This window comes from Blennius ocellaris (assembly GCF_963422515.1).
Source record: "Blennius ocellaris genome assembly, chromosome: 18".
NCBI classification, from domain to species: Eukaryota; Metazoa; Chordata; class Actinopteri; order Blenniiformes; family Blenniidae; genus Blennius; species Blennius ocellaris.
Window position 1 is genome coordinate 24524359 of NC_137667.1, and position 16646 is coordinate 24541004.

Here is a 16646-nt window from a genome sequence, read left to right on the forward strand (position 1 = left end):
TGCATGTAGAGATGTGTATTTGTGTTTTGAAGAGGTGGTGCAATGTGTGTGTCTAAGGTGCAGTTTAAAATTGAGGTGTAGCGGGGGCCCGGGCATTCTACCACTGCCCAGCAGCAGAACCCTGAAAGCCAGCTTATCCCCTCCAGACCTTGCGTGACTAAGTGTAGTTAAAATTGTGGATGGTGCAAAGACGAGGGAGGGGCCAGACCACAGTTAAGTAGCCTGGACCCCCCACCCTAGACCCCGCCCACTGGTCCCTATTGTTGAATGAGGTAAGGTGAGGTAAAGTAGGGGGGCTGAGAGGGAGAAGGTACCCCCGTCGCTAGGACTTGGCCCAGCTGGACTTCCTGCGCCGCCCCACCTCACCCCCGAGTGGCCGGCTTAGAACGCGGGGACCAACACCCACCCCGACAAGGCACCGCAAGAGGACGAGGGCAGGAAGCCCTCCCCACCCCACCCGAAAGCAGAGTCTAAGACCACGCCCACCCCACCCCACCACAACCACCCCCAACCCAGAGCAGACCCCCCCCCCCGCCCCACACACACACACACACACACACACACAACCTCCCCAGCACCCCCCAGGCCAGGCCGCCACTCCCCAGGATAGACAAGAGATGCCAGTGGGTAAATCCAAGATGGCGGTGATGCAGGCGCCGCCATACTCATTTACAGGTCGCCGCCATCTTGAAATCGTGCGAGGCGGAAGCGTGACCGGAAATGACGCAAAATGACGCACAGGAAGTGACGTTCACATAAGCGACATACAGGAAGTGACGCATAGGACTGAAAACGTAGGGAATTACGTTTATGGAGGCCGACCTACAGTTAGTTACGTTCCGACCGAACATGCAGGAAGGTACGTAGACAACATGAACACTTGGGAAGTGGCGTAGCGGGACCCACTCGCCGGATATGACGCCAAAAAGAAGTCATTCGCTGAAAAGACGCACATTTATCATTTCTTTTTTCCAGTCTTTCATATGTTAACAGAGCGGAGGATTGTCTTCTCATAAGGTAAAGATTTGCTTTGTTGTCTATAATGAAACGATCAGCCTGCTCTAATAAGAAGCAGTTGTTTATCAGTGTTAATGAGAGTAGGAGTTTTGTGGTTAAGTTAGGAGCAATGAAAGTTTAAGTTGCTCTTTCTATCCTCGTGCCTTGTTTTGGTGTATTAAGTGTTATTTCTTGCCTTGTGAAAACTTACTCTAGTAACTTTTGGTGTGTTAAGAATTAAGAATGTGCTGACATTGAACTGCACCAGTAATCATATACTGTATTCATGGATGTATACAACAAGCTTGCTACTGTGTTTTTATCCCAGATAGATGCTATATATATATATATATATATTCACTTTGTGTCACTGTGTCTTTATGTGTAAAATGAGATTACTATTCATCCTCGTTCACTAAAATTTGACTAATAATTACTTTATTATAATCAGGCATCTAAATGGGAAGCAACTATCTGGGATGAAACATTTTATCAGTGCATTCACATGAGAAAATTATTAAAGGTTATGAGAGAAATTTTAAATCAAATGTAAAACATAATGCAATGAATCATTTAGATGTTTGTCAATAAAGTTAAATGTTTATGTCTGTGCCACACATATAGAGAACTGAAATTGCATTTCTCTTCACATCTGCATTTAAAAAAGAATTTCACAGTAAAAATATAAATAATTGACATATGTACAGGCTATGAATATAATAAGTTAAGACAAGTATAAAAAGGTAAATAATGTAAACACTGCAGTGAAATCAACACAGTAAAGTGAACAGAAAGTTATAGCAATTATAGATGATGATGTTTGACTTTTCTTTTTTCAGAGGCAATATTCTATTTTAAATGAAACTAGAAAATTCCCGCGGAAATTTTATTGTGCCTGCCACCTGCCGCCCCCTGCTGCCGAGCGAGGCCGCGGCGGGGTCAAAAGTACGTGGAAACCATCTCATTAGCTAGTGATTCTCGATCGCAGCGCCACCACGAAGCCACCCTCCAAATTTCAGCTCATTTGAACAAACTTGTTAGCATGCGATGCTAACAGCTAACAGCGATTTAAGTGCGTGGAAACCATGTGGTCAGCTAGTAATTCTCGATCGCAGCGCAACCACGAGGCCACCCTCCAAATTTCAGCTCATTTAAACAAACTTGTTAGCATGCGATGCTAACACCTGCGATTTAAGTACGTGGAAACCATGTAATTAGCTAGTGATTCTCGATCGCAGCGCCACCACGAGTCCACCCTCCAAATTTCAGCTCATTTGAACAAAGTTGTTAGCATGAGATGCTAACACCTGCGATTTGCCTGAAAAGCGCAGAGGTTACCTCCCAGGTGTGGCTGACCTGGAATCTGGAGTTTTATGACATTCTGAGATGCTAAGCTAATTAGCTTACCGCGGCGGCTAATTAGCTAGTGCGCCGTGATCGCGGGCGCCCCCAAATTTGAGGCCACCCTCCAAATCTCAGCTCAATTGAACAAACTTTGTAGCATGCTAATTGGCATGCTAACAAGTGTTGATGCTGAGTCATTGCCATTAGCATTAAAATGCATTGAAAAGTATGGTGCCTAAGCTACTGTGTGTGTGTGAGCACTGTGTGGTCAGCCATCATGTTACTGGTCCAGCCAATCAGAGGAGCCGTGTGTGTTGCCAGGCAGATTGGGAGCAGCTTGTGTGATGTCATGGAGACGGCTCCTGATTGACAGGCTGCAGGTGGCAGAGACTATGAGACCTTATGTGAGGGAAGAAGGTGTTTAAGCACAAACGCAGGTCCCGAACAACTGCTTATAGTTGGAGAACCGTGACACTTGGGTGAAAAATTCCTTCACCGTGGCCGTCGGGAGAAGTTGAAGGACGTGCGGTGTGGTTTTCGTGTCCTCACGAGGTTCCGTCTCCCCGTGAGGACTTGAAAGAAATGGCTGAACTTTGGGGATTTGGGGAGAAAATGACTCGTCAAAATGTATTGGCGCGGATGAGACAGAATCCTGCGCTCCCTATCAATTAAGTCCCATGGACGGAGAACCGTGTCTCTCTGAGACAAAAGTGTCCCCTCGTGAGAAGCAGAAGGCCTGTGGCTACATTTTGATGTATAATATGTTGAGAAAGACGAAGAAATGTGGCCGTGGCGACGAGATAAAAACTTTTTTTTTTTTGTAAAACGGCAGTTTCTCTCCCTCTAGCTGAAATCTCCTCACTCTAACCTCTCCACATACACACCCATACAAAACTGTAAAAAGGAGGGAAAAATGTATGACATTTGAAGGCTCACAGTTTAAAATTGGTAAAACTTGTGAAAAATCCGAGGACATGTGTGAATAGAAGACAAGTGCGGCAACGTTTTAAAAGTAAGTTGGAGTCTGTAGCTGAAAATTTGGCGACGTGATGTGGCGGGGAAAAAGTGTGATTTTGTGTGAATGTTTTTTCCGGAATCGCATTCAAGTCTATGAGAGAAATTTTCCCCGTTTTTTACGTTTTGTTCGTAAACCGTTTGCGATATCCAAAATCGGCGCTTTCCCAGGACTGTAATAATTGTGCGACGCCTCTTACAGAGGCAGGCACAATTAATAAAAAAAAACGGCGCTTCCCCAGGATTGTAATAATTGTGCGACGCCTCTTACAGAGGCAGGCACAATTAATGAAAGCTCATTCAGGACATCTGAAATAATTCTGCCTCATTTCATTGTCAATAATTCCTTACAAGTAATACATTATTGCCTCAAATAGCAATGTTTAATTTCTTTTCAGAAATCTTTGTAGTTATTCCATCTGAGCCTGGAGATCAGAGGCTGTTTTTATGATGATACATTGAATTGTTCAAAATTTGGTTACATCCTCTTCTACATTTGTAAAGTTTTGTGAACTCAATTGCACGGCAGACAAGAAGCTTTGTTCAAAAGTGTTTGATTTTCAAAAACACAGCAGAAGCAAAGTCAGGCAGTCCAAGATCAAAAACCAGAGCAGGCAATGGAGGAGGAAATCCAGGAGGCGAGGTCGGGCAGGTAGAAGGTCAAAACCAGAGCAGGCGATTGAGGAGAAAATCCAGGAGGCGAAGTCAGTCAGGCAGGCAGAAGGTCAAAAACACACGAAAGGCAGCACGAGGGAAAAAGCCGGGTACGAATGGTGTAGAAACTCAGACGAACTGGCAACAGAAGCTGGAAGAGAGGGAACTAAATATACACACTAATGACAACGACAAACAAGCTGTGATCATGGGAGGAGGAAGCAGGAGTGCACAGGGGCAGAGCTAAGGGGAACACAGGAGAGAAGGCAGGATCATGACACAGATCATTTATGTAATTGAAATCTGTTTCAGCATTTTCTTAAGAAGATGCATAGAGCCGCCCACAATTTGAACTACACTTAGGCACGCAGGGTCTTGAGGGGATCAGCTGGCTTTCGGGGTTCTGCCGCTGGGCAGCGGTAGAACACCCGGGCCCCCGCTACCCCTCAATTTTAAACCGCACCCTAGACACACACATTGCACCACCTCTTCAAAACACAAATACACACATCCACATGCACCCAACACCCCACAGGGTGGAGGGGGGGGTGGGGGCTCCCCCCAGCACCTCCCGCTGTGGTCCCGCCGTGTTCCGGGGTGAGTGCGGCTGGAGTGCGGGGAGCACGCTAGCTCGGGCGTGGCACCTGCGGGGGGGCTGGGTAGTGGTTCTCCCTCCCTATTCACGGTTGGACTGGTGGAGGACGAGATCCCGTAGTGGCCTGGTGGGGGCCTGGCTGGCGGCCTGGGGAGTGGGGGGCACCCCCCTCCCAACCAAATAAATGTATGTACGTATGTCTGTATATATGTAGATATGTAGGTCTGTGTGTGTATGTGTATGCTTGGTGTGTGTATCTGTGTGGGTGTGTATGTATGTCTGTGTGTGTGTATGCGTATGCTTGGGTGTGAGTGTGTGGGTGGGCTGGGATTAGGTGATGGGGTGGGGGGGGGGGGGGTGGCTGTCCTCCGGCCGGGCCTGGCTGGGCCTTCGCTCTTCCTGGTCTGGTCTGGGGGGGGCTGGTCTGGGGCTCGGCGGCTGGGGCCTTCTCTGTCCCGCCGGGGGTTGGGGGGGTGGTGGGGGGATGGCCCCCGGGGGTGCGGCGGGCTCCGCTGTCGGGGCCGGGGGGGCTCCCTGCCCGCGTGGCCTGGGGGCGCTGCGCTGGCCGGTCCCGGCTTGGCGGCTCGGTCGGGGCCCGGGGCTCTGCGCCCTTTATCCTTCTCCTGTGGGCCCCTCTGGCCTGGGGGGGGTCCTCTCTGCGCGCTCCATCTGGTGCCTTCCGGGTTGGGGCGTGGCTCTCCGGGGGGGTTTGTCGGGGCCTCCCTGGATCCGGCGGGTCGCTGGGTGCCGGAGTGGCGGCGTCCGGCCCTGGTGGCCTTGGGCTCCGGGGTGGTGCTGCGGCCCCCCCACAACAGTTCCATTCACATCCAGAGGACAAACCACACACACACACACACACACACACACACACACACACACACACACACACACACACACTTCCACTCCTCATTGACGAGATTGTTCTGTTTAATTATCAAAACCAAGTTGTTGTTTGCTTTTGTTGTTGTTGTGTTTGTTTGTTTGTTTTATTTATTTATTTTTGTTCTATGTCCTTTTTGTTTTTGCTTTTGTTATAATTGCTGTCATTATTTAGGTCTTTTGCTCTGTTGTTGCTCAGGCTGGTCTTAATCTCATGGCAGTTGGAAAATATTTAGATCACTGTGGTTAATGTATTATCAAAAAAAAAAAAAAAAAAAAATAGTATGTAGCACTAACAAGGGTATTGTATGTATTTTGTATTTTGTATTTTGTATTTTTTGTATTTATTTTGTTTCACCAAGCCTTTCTCTGTCTCTCCTCTCCTCTCCTCTCCTCTATCCTCTCCTCTCCTCTCCTCTCCTCTCCTCTCCTCTCCTCTCCTCTATCCTTTCACCCCAACCGGTCCGCAGAATGCCGCCACCTCTGAGTCTGGTTTCTGCAAAGGTTTCTCCTTGTTGAGGGAGTTTTTCCTTTCCACAGTCGCAAACACACCTGCTTGCTCATGTGGATATGTTGGGCTTTTCTATTTTCTCTATAACAGCAAATTGGAATGACTGTAAAGTATTTAAAAATAATAATAAAAAAAAAAAGAAGATGCATAGAGGTTGATAAAGAAACTCAAAACCTTCATTACACATTTTGTTCAAAGCATTCATCATGAGCGATTTTTTTTTTCTAGGCTGTGTTTTTATAAATTGAATATGGAATATGATGGGGGGGGGTTCTCCCTCTTCAATCCACTTGGCTCTGGACCTTATAGATACTCTCTGAGCTTTAATCACATTATAATGGCTGCGACGGCGGCAAAAAACAAGTATGTCGACTACCACAAATGAGTATGTCGGCGCCCGTTAGCCACCATTATGGTACCGCACTGGCGAGGTTTCAATTCTGGAGGAGCACGGTTGCATTACGGATCATGTACTCTTGCCTCCCACCGACAGTGACACTGTAATTGTGCCTTGGAACAAAGCATGGCGGTGACCTGCAGGAAGCACTCATATTCCATGTGCTACTGCCTCCCACCGACAGTGGCGGTGTGGGGTGAGGTGATTCGGATCAAAATGGCAAAACAAGATGGCAGCAGTCGTCAGGAAGCGGACATATTGTCGGCAATCTTGGATTCCCCAATGACGGCTTCTCAGGATAGATGCCAGCACCCCCCCCCCCCCCCCCAGACTGCAGGGCCGCCAACTACCCAAGCCACAACGCCCCAGCCACAGACGGCCCCAAGATCAGGATCTCAATGTGGCTGTCCACGCGGTCAAGGGCTACCTACGTCGGGTCCGGGAGGTATGGAGATCGGTGACGGCAGCGCTCTCCAGATATGCGGAATCCAACAAATGACTCGCTGACCATCACCGCACTCCTGCTCCTGACTACAGACCCGGGCAGATAGTACGGTTGTCCTCCCGAGACCTTCCCCTTCAGGTCGAGTCGCTGAAGCTGGCTCTCCGCTACATCAGCCCATTCCCAGTCGCCAAGGTGATCAACCCCACGGCTGTCCACCTCCAGCTCCCCAACTCCCTCAAGGTACACCCTACGTTTCAGGTCTCTCTCCTCAAACCCGTCTCCTCTAGCCCCCTGTGTCCTCCTGCTGACCCCCCTCCACCCCCTCGGATCATCGATGACCATCCTGCCTTCACCGTGTCCAAGATCCTGGATGTGCGGCCCCGGGGTAGGGGTTTCCAATATCTGGTGGACTGGGAGGGGTACGTTCCAGAGGAGCGGTCCTGGCTTCCCCGTTGGCTCATCCTGGACGAGACGCTTATGTCGGACATCTCGGGTAGGCCGTCAGGTGGCGACCGTTGAGGGGGGGTACTGTGAGGATCCACACCTCGCTCCAGCACCGGATCCTCCCTCACTGACACTCCTGCAGCTAATTGACTAATTGATTGCTCCCACCTCTTAAGCCCTGCAGTGAGGCGGTCCGGTGCCAGAAGATTGTGTCTGTTCCGTCACCAGCTCCTCTCATGCACTCCACGACTCCCTGCTTAAAGCGTCCTTGGCCACCCCGCCTCGCTGTACAGCACTCCCTGCTGCAGTCCCCTCGCCTGCGCACTCTGCATCCTGGAGTCTCCGTTCCCTCATCTCCCAGGTCTTGCAATATAAATAAATGATTGCCAATTGCACCTGCTCTGCCTCCTGGTCTGTGTGCTGTCCTCACAACATGTGTCTCTGTGTTGATAGACAGCCAGCGAACCAATTAAAGAAAAACTCCACACACAAGGCTTGCTTTTCTTGTTTAGTGGAAAATTCTTACGCACGTGTGTGCGAATGAATGGTAAAAAGACGAACATTTTCCCAGGTTCAAACATTTAGAGCGACACAGCGTATTTATGAGAGTTCCTCCGGTCTCGTGTCTGCAGCTAGCTATAGCTTCTTCGGAGCGCAACGACAACAAAGATCCTCTATGAGCGAGAAGAGCACTCACTCTGCTGCAACAAACCCCGATCCTCTCTGGAGGAGATGTATCACTCCGATCACTTTCCCAAATACATCCTATAATACTTACCTTACGAACATATAAACTCACGAACCCTATGCCTTTAAACTAAAGACATGACAGTCTGCTTTTGGGTTTCAGAAACTCCACGCACTGGCTCTCAGCCATAACAAGAACTGCATTAAGCTCGCCAGCACATACCTGATGGTATAGCTCCAGGACCTGATGGACACTGAATTTTAGCCTTTACTCTCACCAATATTTTTTAGAACAATTGAGGAGATTAAAGAATCTTCAACTCTCCCCCCACATATGAACTGTGCAAATATCAATCTTCTTAAACCGTATAAAGTGCCTACACTACCATCCAGCTATCACCCGATATCACTAATCAATGTAGATCTTTAAATAATTAGTAAAACATTAGCAAGCACAATAGAAAAAATTACACCCCACATCATACACCCTGATCAAACAGGGTTCATTATAGGACGACACTCCACCAACAACACATGCAGATTAATTAATCTTATCGACCACTGCCACCACAATAAACAAAAGGCCATTATCACCTCCTTAGATGCAGAAAAAGCCTTTGATAGGGTAAATTGGACATTTCTACTCGCTACACTACGGAAATTTGGATTAAGACAAAATTACCTCTCCTGGATAAAAACATTGTACACCTCACCCAGTGCCTGTGTTAAAACAAATGATCAAACTTCCTCAAGGTTCAATCTTGAGCGAGGCACCAGGCAGGGGTGTCCACTCTCACCATCTCTCTTTGCAATTTTTATCGAACCATTAGGGCAGCCATTAGACAGAACAATAACATAAAAGGAATACGAACAGCAAATGTAACCCATAAAATGTACCTTTATGCAGATGATGTATTACTTTTCCTACAAAATGCACATACCTCTCTTCCAGAAACAATAGAACTAATAGACAGATTCTCTGCAATTTCAAAATATTTTATAAATTGGAATAAATCAGTTGTCTTGCCTATTAACTCTATTTTTCAGCACACATCAAATACCCCACTAAAACCAGGGAACATCAAATACCTCGGCATTAATATCTCAGCCAAACTGTCAGACTTGGTGCACTTAAACTACACCCCCCTTATTAAAACAATAGAAGAGGACCTCACTCGATGGAGGACACTTCCTATATCACTTATGGGGAGAGTAGCAACAATAAAAATGATGGTCCTGCCTTAAATTAACTACATCTTTTCAATGATTCCAACAAAACCACCAAAAACATTGTTTAATACGTTGGATTCCCATATCTCAAAATTCTTATGGAAAAATAAACCATCACGTATACGTTTAAAAACACTACAGAACATCAAGGACCAAGGTGGCTTAGAACTTCCAAAGTTTTATCATTATTATCTTGCCAATAAATTACTTTATATTGTAAAATGGACTAATCAGAAACCCTTAGATCAGTGCTTCTCAAATGGTGGGGCGCGCCCACCTGAGGGGGCGTGGTGGGGTGACAGGGCGAGGCGGGCGCGACTTTCAGTATTAGTGTCTTTATTCATGCTTGAACAATAAAAAAAAGGGCCTCCAGCCACTAGGTGGCAGCAGTGCTCAAACTCATCAACAGGCTGCCTGTTCAACCAGTAGAGTAGAAGAAGTACTACACATGAACACCGGTGTACAGAGCTGGAGGAGGAGGAGGGGAGGTGGAGAAGTTTCTGACAGGAGTGAAAAGAAAAAAGGATGAGGCGTCAGAGGAAAAGAAAACAGGTGAGAGTAAACATAAACCTAGTAAGAGCAGGAGATATGACGATGCTACATAGCCCCTTGGGTTAACCGTGAACACGTCGGAAACCAGGAAACACCCGTTTGTGTTTTATGCCTAAAAACTCTGGCAGCGGAGCATGAAACCAAATAAATGAAGACGGCACCTGGAGACCAAACACCATACACCTGGAGACCATACACCTGGAGACCATACACCCGTTATGTCAGTAAGCCACTGGAGTTTTTTCATCGTAAACTCCATGAGTATGGCCAACAAGCCGGTCATTGTGTCAGCGCGGCATCAGTAAACAAAAAAGCCTGTTAGCCTCTTACAAAGTTGCCCACCACATCGCAAGGTGCAAAAAACCTCACACCATAGAGATTTATTTTGATAATCAGGCGATTGTATGCAGAATGCTGGTGCCAGCAACTGATACAGTGGTTTATACAGATAAATAAATACATATTATCAAGGTCTCAATGGTAGTACAATTCGGGGGGGCCCTGAAAAAAATTCTGTCCTCTAGGGGGGGCGTGACAGAAAATAATTGAGAACCACTGCCTTAGATGAAGGCTGGCTCGACATTGAAAAAACATTCTGTGAAGATCTCCACATCAGAGACCTTCCTTTCTTCTGTCCTGTCATCAAAAAACACAACTGCTTTAAAAGCATCAATATAAACAATCTCTGACAGCTTGGTGGGAATTTCTTAAAATGAATGGATCGTCACTCATTCCCTGCAAACTCACACCCATCTGGAACAATCCTGACATCCTGCAAATGAAGAAACCAATAAACTTTACAAGATAGCAAAACAAGGGAATAAGAAACTTGGAACACCTTCTCTTCAATAACTCTTTTATCCCATTTAATGATCTAATAGAAACATATGGTATCATTCAAAACAATTATCTGGAATACCTTCAGCTTAAGTCAATAATACAAACGAAGTTCAAACCAGAACAGATGAACCTAAACTTACCTCAGACAGTGACAAACCTCCTGAAGATATCAGCACCAAAACCATTTTCTTAAATTGTTTCAATCCAATAGACCAAACGCTTTGGTCACAAATCTGTAGAAATACGTTCAAAATTAGCAAAAACACCAATATACAGCTTATACAATACAAGGTCCTTCACGGAGTTCATTACACAGGACAAAGGATGTTCAAGAAGGGTCTCACTTCCACTAACATATGTTCAAACTGCACAGGTGATCTCCCTGATACCTATCTACACGCACTCTGGCAGTGTACGCCAGTCCAAACATTCTGGCAAAAGATCTGTGAAGACTGATCATTATGCCTGGGCCTCCCTATTCCAGTCTCACCTGCACTTTGCCTGTTAGGTGATCTCACAGAAATTAAAAGAGAGAAAAATGAGTCCTTCACACTCCTGGTCTCCCTAAGCATCGCAAAAAAGGCAATCCTCATGAACTGGAAATCAAAACATAATCTTAATATAAAGTTATTTAAAAACGTACTCCTAGACCACATCACATTGGAGAGAATGTCTGCTTGTAGGAAAAATCATTTGACACAATTTGAGTTGACATGGTCCCCAATAATTAAATACACCATGTCGCCCTGTGGGGGGGTGGTGGCACCACCTTGGGGCTCTTGGGGCCGTCTGTGGCTGGGGTGTCATGGCTTGGGTAGTTGCCAAACCCTGTGGTTCGGGGGGGTGCTGGCATCTATCCTGGGGAGTGGCGGCCTGGCCTGGGGGGTGCTGGGGGGGGGGGGGGGGTTGTGTGTGTGTCTGCTCTGGGTTGGGGTGAGGGTGCTTGGTGTCGGGCCCTAGCCGGGCTGTCTGACCAGAGCGGGCGGATGTGGGGCTTCGGGGCCTTGGGGGCTGGGTGCCCTCCCCTTTCTGGTGGGGGTGCCTGCTGCGGCGCCGTGGGTGGGTCCTTCCTCTGCCTCCCTCCCCCTGCTGGGGCAGGGTTGGCCCCTGCTGCCGTGCTCCAGGTCTGCCTCGCTCCCAGATCTGGGGTGGGGGACAGTGGGGCTCTGGGTTTGGATGGACAGCTGACTGGAGGTGACCCCCAGAGCCATAAATATGGGAGATGGTCCGGGGGTGTGTAGCTGTGTGTGTGTATGTGTGTGTGTGTGTGTGTGTGTGGGGGGGGGGGGGGGGGGGGCGGGGGGGGGGGGATGTGAGTGTGGATTGGTGTGTGTGTGTGTGTGTATGTGTGTGTGTTTGTGGATGTGTGTGTTCTATATATAAGTATGGGTGTTGTCTTGCGTGAGTATGTGAGGGTGTGGAGGGTTTTCCCTGGCCGCTGGCTTCCCCGGGTCCCGGGGGCTGCCGGGTGCCGGAGTGGCGGCGTCTGGCCCTTGTGGCTGCATGTACTGCAGGGCCCCCCACAACAGTTCTAATCACACCCAGTAGACAAACCACACACACACACACACACACACACACACACACACACACACACACTTCCACTCCTCATTGATGAGATTTGCTGCTGATTTTTCTTATTTTCTGTTATTGTTCATTCAATTATCAAAGTCATGTTTTTGTTCTTTATTTTGTGTCGTTTTGTTTTTGCTTTTGTTATCGTTGTTGTTTTGCTTTTTGTTGTTTTTTTTTTTTTGCCCACCTGCTAATTGATACTTTTGCTAGAAAATCATGTTACTATCTAGACAGAACTGCTGGTTTAATCTAAAAAAAATCATGTGACTGTCTAGATAGTACTTCTCAGGCTGGTTTAATCTCATAATAGTTGGAAAATATTTGGATCAGCGTGATTACTGTAAAAAAAAGAAAAAAGAAATATATGTAGCACGAACAAGGATATCGCCCCACCCAGTCTATCTCTCTGTCTTTCCTATCCTATCATCTCCTCTATCCTCTCACCCCAACAACTGGTCCGCAGAATGCCGCCACCTCTGAGTCTGGTTTCTGCAAAGGGTTCTCCCTGTTGGAGGGAGTTTTTCCTTTCCACAGTCGCAAATAAACCTGCTTGCTCCTGTGGATATGTTGGGCTTTACTATTTTCTCTGTAAAAGCACATAGGAATGACTGTATTGTATTAAAAATGTTTGTCTTAATTTAAAAAAAAAAAGGAAAAAAAAGAAATACTGGCTGTGCATCCCCGCCCCTATTGGAGGGCGAGTATCTGACCCAGTGCAGGACTCTGCTGTGAAGGCAAAAACTTGTGGCAGTGGTGTATTTGCATCAATTAAAGAAAAGGAACATAGAGAGACATTTGAAGGTGTGGCCGCAAGGATTTAGGAATGACGGCCTCCATCCATTCATCCATCCATTGGCTACCGCTTTATCCGGGGCCGGGTCGCGGAGGCAGCAGTCTGAGCAGAGTTGCCCAGGCTTCCCTCGCCCCAGACACTTCCTCCAGCTCCTCCGGTGGCACCCCAAGGCGTTCCCAGGCCAGCCGAGAGACATAGTCCCTCCAGCGTGTCCTGGGTCTGCCCCGAGGCCTCCTACCGGAGGGACATGCCCGAAACACCTCCCTCGGGAGGCGTCCGGGGGCCATCCGAAATAGATGCCCGAGCCACCTCAGCTGGCTCCTCTCGATGTGGAGGAGCAGCGGCTCTACTCCGAGCTCCTCCCTGGTGACTGAGCTCCTCACCCTATCTCTAAGGGTACGCCCAGCCACCCTACGGAGGAAGCTCATTTCAGCCGCTTGTATCCGGGATCTCGTTCTTTCGGCCATGACCCATAGTTCATGACCATAGGTGAGGGTAGGAACGAAGATCGACCGGTAAATCGAGAGCTTCGCTTTTTGGCTCAGCTCCTTCTTCACCACGACGGACCGATACAACGTCCGCATAACTGCAGACGCTGCACCGATCCGCCTGTCGATCTCACGCTCCATCTTTCCCCCACTCGTGAACAAGACCCCAAGATACTTAAACTCCTCCACTTGGGACAAGGGCACTCCACCGACCTGGAGGGGGCAAGCCACCTTTTTCCGGTCGAGAACCATGGCCTCGGATTTAGAGGTGCTGATCCTCATCCCAGCTGCTTCACACTCGGCTGCGAACCGTGTCAGTGCACGCTGGAGATCCAGGCTTGATGGGGCCAACAGAACCACATCATCCGCAAATAGCAGAGATGAGATTCTGTGGTCCCCAAGCCGGACCCCCTCCGGCCCCCGGCTGTGCCTAGAAATTCTGTCCATATAAATGATGAACAGAACCGGTGACAAAGGACACCCCTGCCGGAGGCCAACGTGCACAGGGAACAGGTCCGACTTACTGCCGGCAATGCGAACCAGACTCCTGCTCCGGGAATACAAGGACCGAACAGCCCTCAACAAGGGACCCCGGACTCCGTACTCCCGGAGCACCCCCCACAGGACATCTCGGGGGACGCGGTCGAACGCCTTCTCCAGATCCACAAAACACATGTGGACTGGTTGGGCGAACTCCCACGAACCCTCAAGCACCTGGTGGAGGGTATAGAGCTGGTCCAGTGTTCCACGACCAGGACGAAAACCGCATTGTTCCTCTTGGATCCGAGGTTCGACTAACGGCCGGACCCTCCTCTCCAGTACCCTGGAATAGACTTTCCCGGGGAGGCTGAGGAGTGTGATCCCTCTGTAGTTGGAACACACCCTCCGATCCCCCTTCTTAAAGAGAGGGACCACCACCCCGGTCTGCCAGTCCAGAGGTACTGTCCCCGCCCGCCACGCGATGTTGCAGAGACGAGTCAGCCACGACAGTCCCTGCACATCCAGAGACTTAAGGAACTCTGGGCGAATCTCATCCACTCCCGGTGCCTTGCCACCGAGGAGCTTCACAACAACCTCGGTGACTTCAGCTTGGGAGATGGACGAGTCCACCTCTGAGAACCCAGTCTCTGCTTCCTCAATGGAAGACGTGGTGGTGGGATTGAGGAGGTCCTCGAAGTATTCCTTCCACCGCCCAACAATGTCCCCAGTTGAGGTCAACAGCTCCCCACTTCCACTGTAAACAGTGTTGGTGGAGAACTGCTTCCCCCGCCTGAGGCGCCGGACAGTTTGCCAGAATTTCCTCGAGGCCGACTGAAAGTCCTCCTCCATGGCCTCTCCGAACTCCTCCCAGACCCGAGTTTTTGCCTCCACCACAGCCCGGGCTGCGGCTCGCTTGGCCTGCCGGTACCTGTCGATTGCCTCGGGAGTCCTATGAGCTAACAGTGCCCGGTAGGACTCCTTCTTCAGCTTGACGGCATCCCTTACTTCCGGTGTCCACCACCGGGTTCGGGGATTGCCGCCACGACAGGCGCCAGAGACCCTGCGGCCACAGCTCCGAGCAGCAGCTTCGACAATGGAAGTGGAGAACATGGTCCACTCGGACTCAATGTCTCCAACCTCCCTCGGGATCTGTGAGAAGCTCTCCCGGAGGTGGGAGTTGAAGGCTGCGCGGACGGAGGGCTCGGCCAGATGTTCCCAGCAGACCCTCACAACACGTTTGGGCCTGCCGAGTCTATCCGGCCTCCTCCCAGTCCAGCGCATCCAACTCACCACCAGGTGGTGATCAGTTGACAGCTCTGCCCCTCTCTTTACCCGAGTGTCCAAGACACGCGGCCAGAGATCAGATGACACGACCACAAAGTCTATCATTGACCTCCGGCCTAGGGTGTCCTGGTGCCATGTGCACTTATGGACACCCCTGTGCTCGAACATGGTGTTCGTTATGGACAAGCTGTGACTGGCACAGAAGTCCAATAACAGAACACCACTCGGGTTCAGATCGGGGAGGCCGTTCCTCCCAATCACCCCCTTCCAAGTCTCGCTGTCATTGCCCACGTGGGCGTTGAAGTCCCCCAGGAGAACAATGGAGTCCCCAGTTGGGGCACTATCCAGCACCCCTCCCAGGGACTCCAAGAAGGTTGGGTACTCTGAGCTGCTGTTCGGTGCATAGGCCGAGACAACAGTCAGAGACCTGTCCCCTACTTGTAGGCGTAGTGACGCAACCCTCTCGTTCACCGGGGTGAACTCCAACACATGGCGGCTGAGCTGTGGGGCAATAAGCAAGCCCACTCCAGCCCGCCGCCTTACACTGCGGGCAACTCCAGAGAAGTGGAGTATCCAGCCCCTGTCGAGGAGCTGGGTTCCAGAGTCCAAGCTGTGAGTGGAGGTGAGCCCGACTATATCTAGCCGGTATCTCTCAACCTCCCTCACAAGCTCGGGCTCCTTCCCCCCCAGCGAGGTCACATTCCATGTCCCAAAAGCCAGAGTCCGTGTCCGGGGATCGGGTCGTCGAGGCCCCTGCCGTCGACTGCCACCCAATCCACACTGCACCCGACCCCTACGGCAGCCTCTGTGGGTGGTGGGTCCACAGGAGGATGAGGAAGAGGGGCCCGCGTCGTCCCTTCGGGCTGAGCCCGGCCGAGTCCCGCGGGCAAGAACGCGGCCACCAGGCGCTCGCATGCGAGCCTCCACCCCGGGCCTGGCTCCAGGGTGTGGCCCCGGCTGCGCCAAACCGGGCGACGTCACCTTGCTCCTCGTGAGTGTGTCCATGGGGTCTTGTGAACTGCTTTTAGTCTGACCCGTCGCCTCGGACCTGTTTGCCTTGGGAGACCCTACTGGGGGGGCAAGCCCCCCGGCAACATAGCTCCGAGGGTCATTCGGGTGCTCAAACTCCCCCACCACGATAAGGTTGCAGTTCAAGGGGGAGTGTTTTATTTGTGATTTTTTTTTTTTTTTTTGTGAAAAATGTTTTAAGTCATGTAGAATTTTCTTTGCACTTCACAATTGTGTGACACTTTGTGTTGGTCTTTCACATAAAAGGAATGACGGCCTGCCACTCCTAAGTGAATATAGAGGAAACACTGTACGCACCAGCAGCCCCCATAAAAGCGCTTATGTTACCACCGTTATGCAAAGTGAAAAAACGTAATGGCCCTAATAACAGGGTCAACTTATGCTGAAATGCGCTGGCGAGAAGACTGAG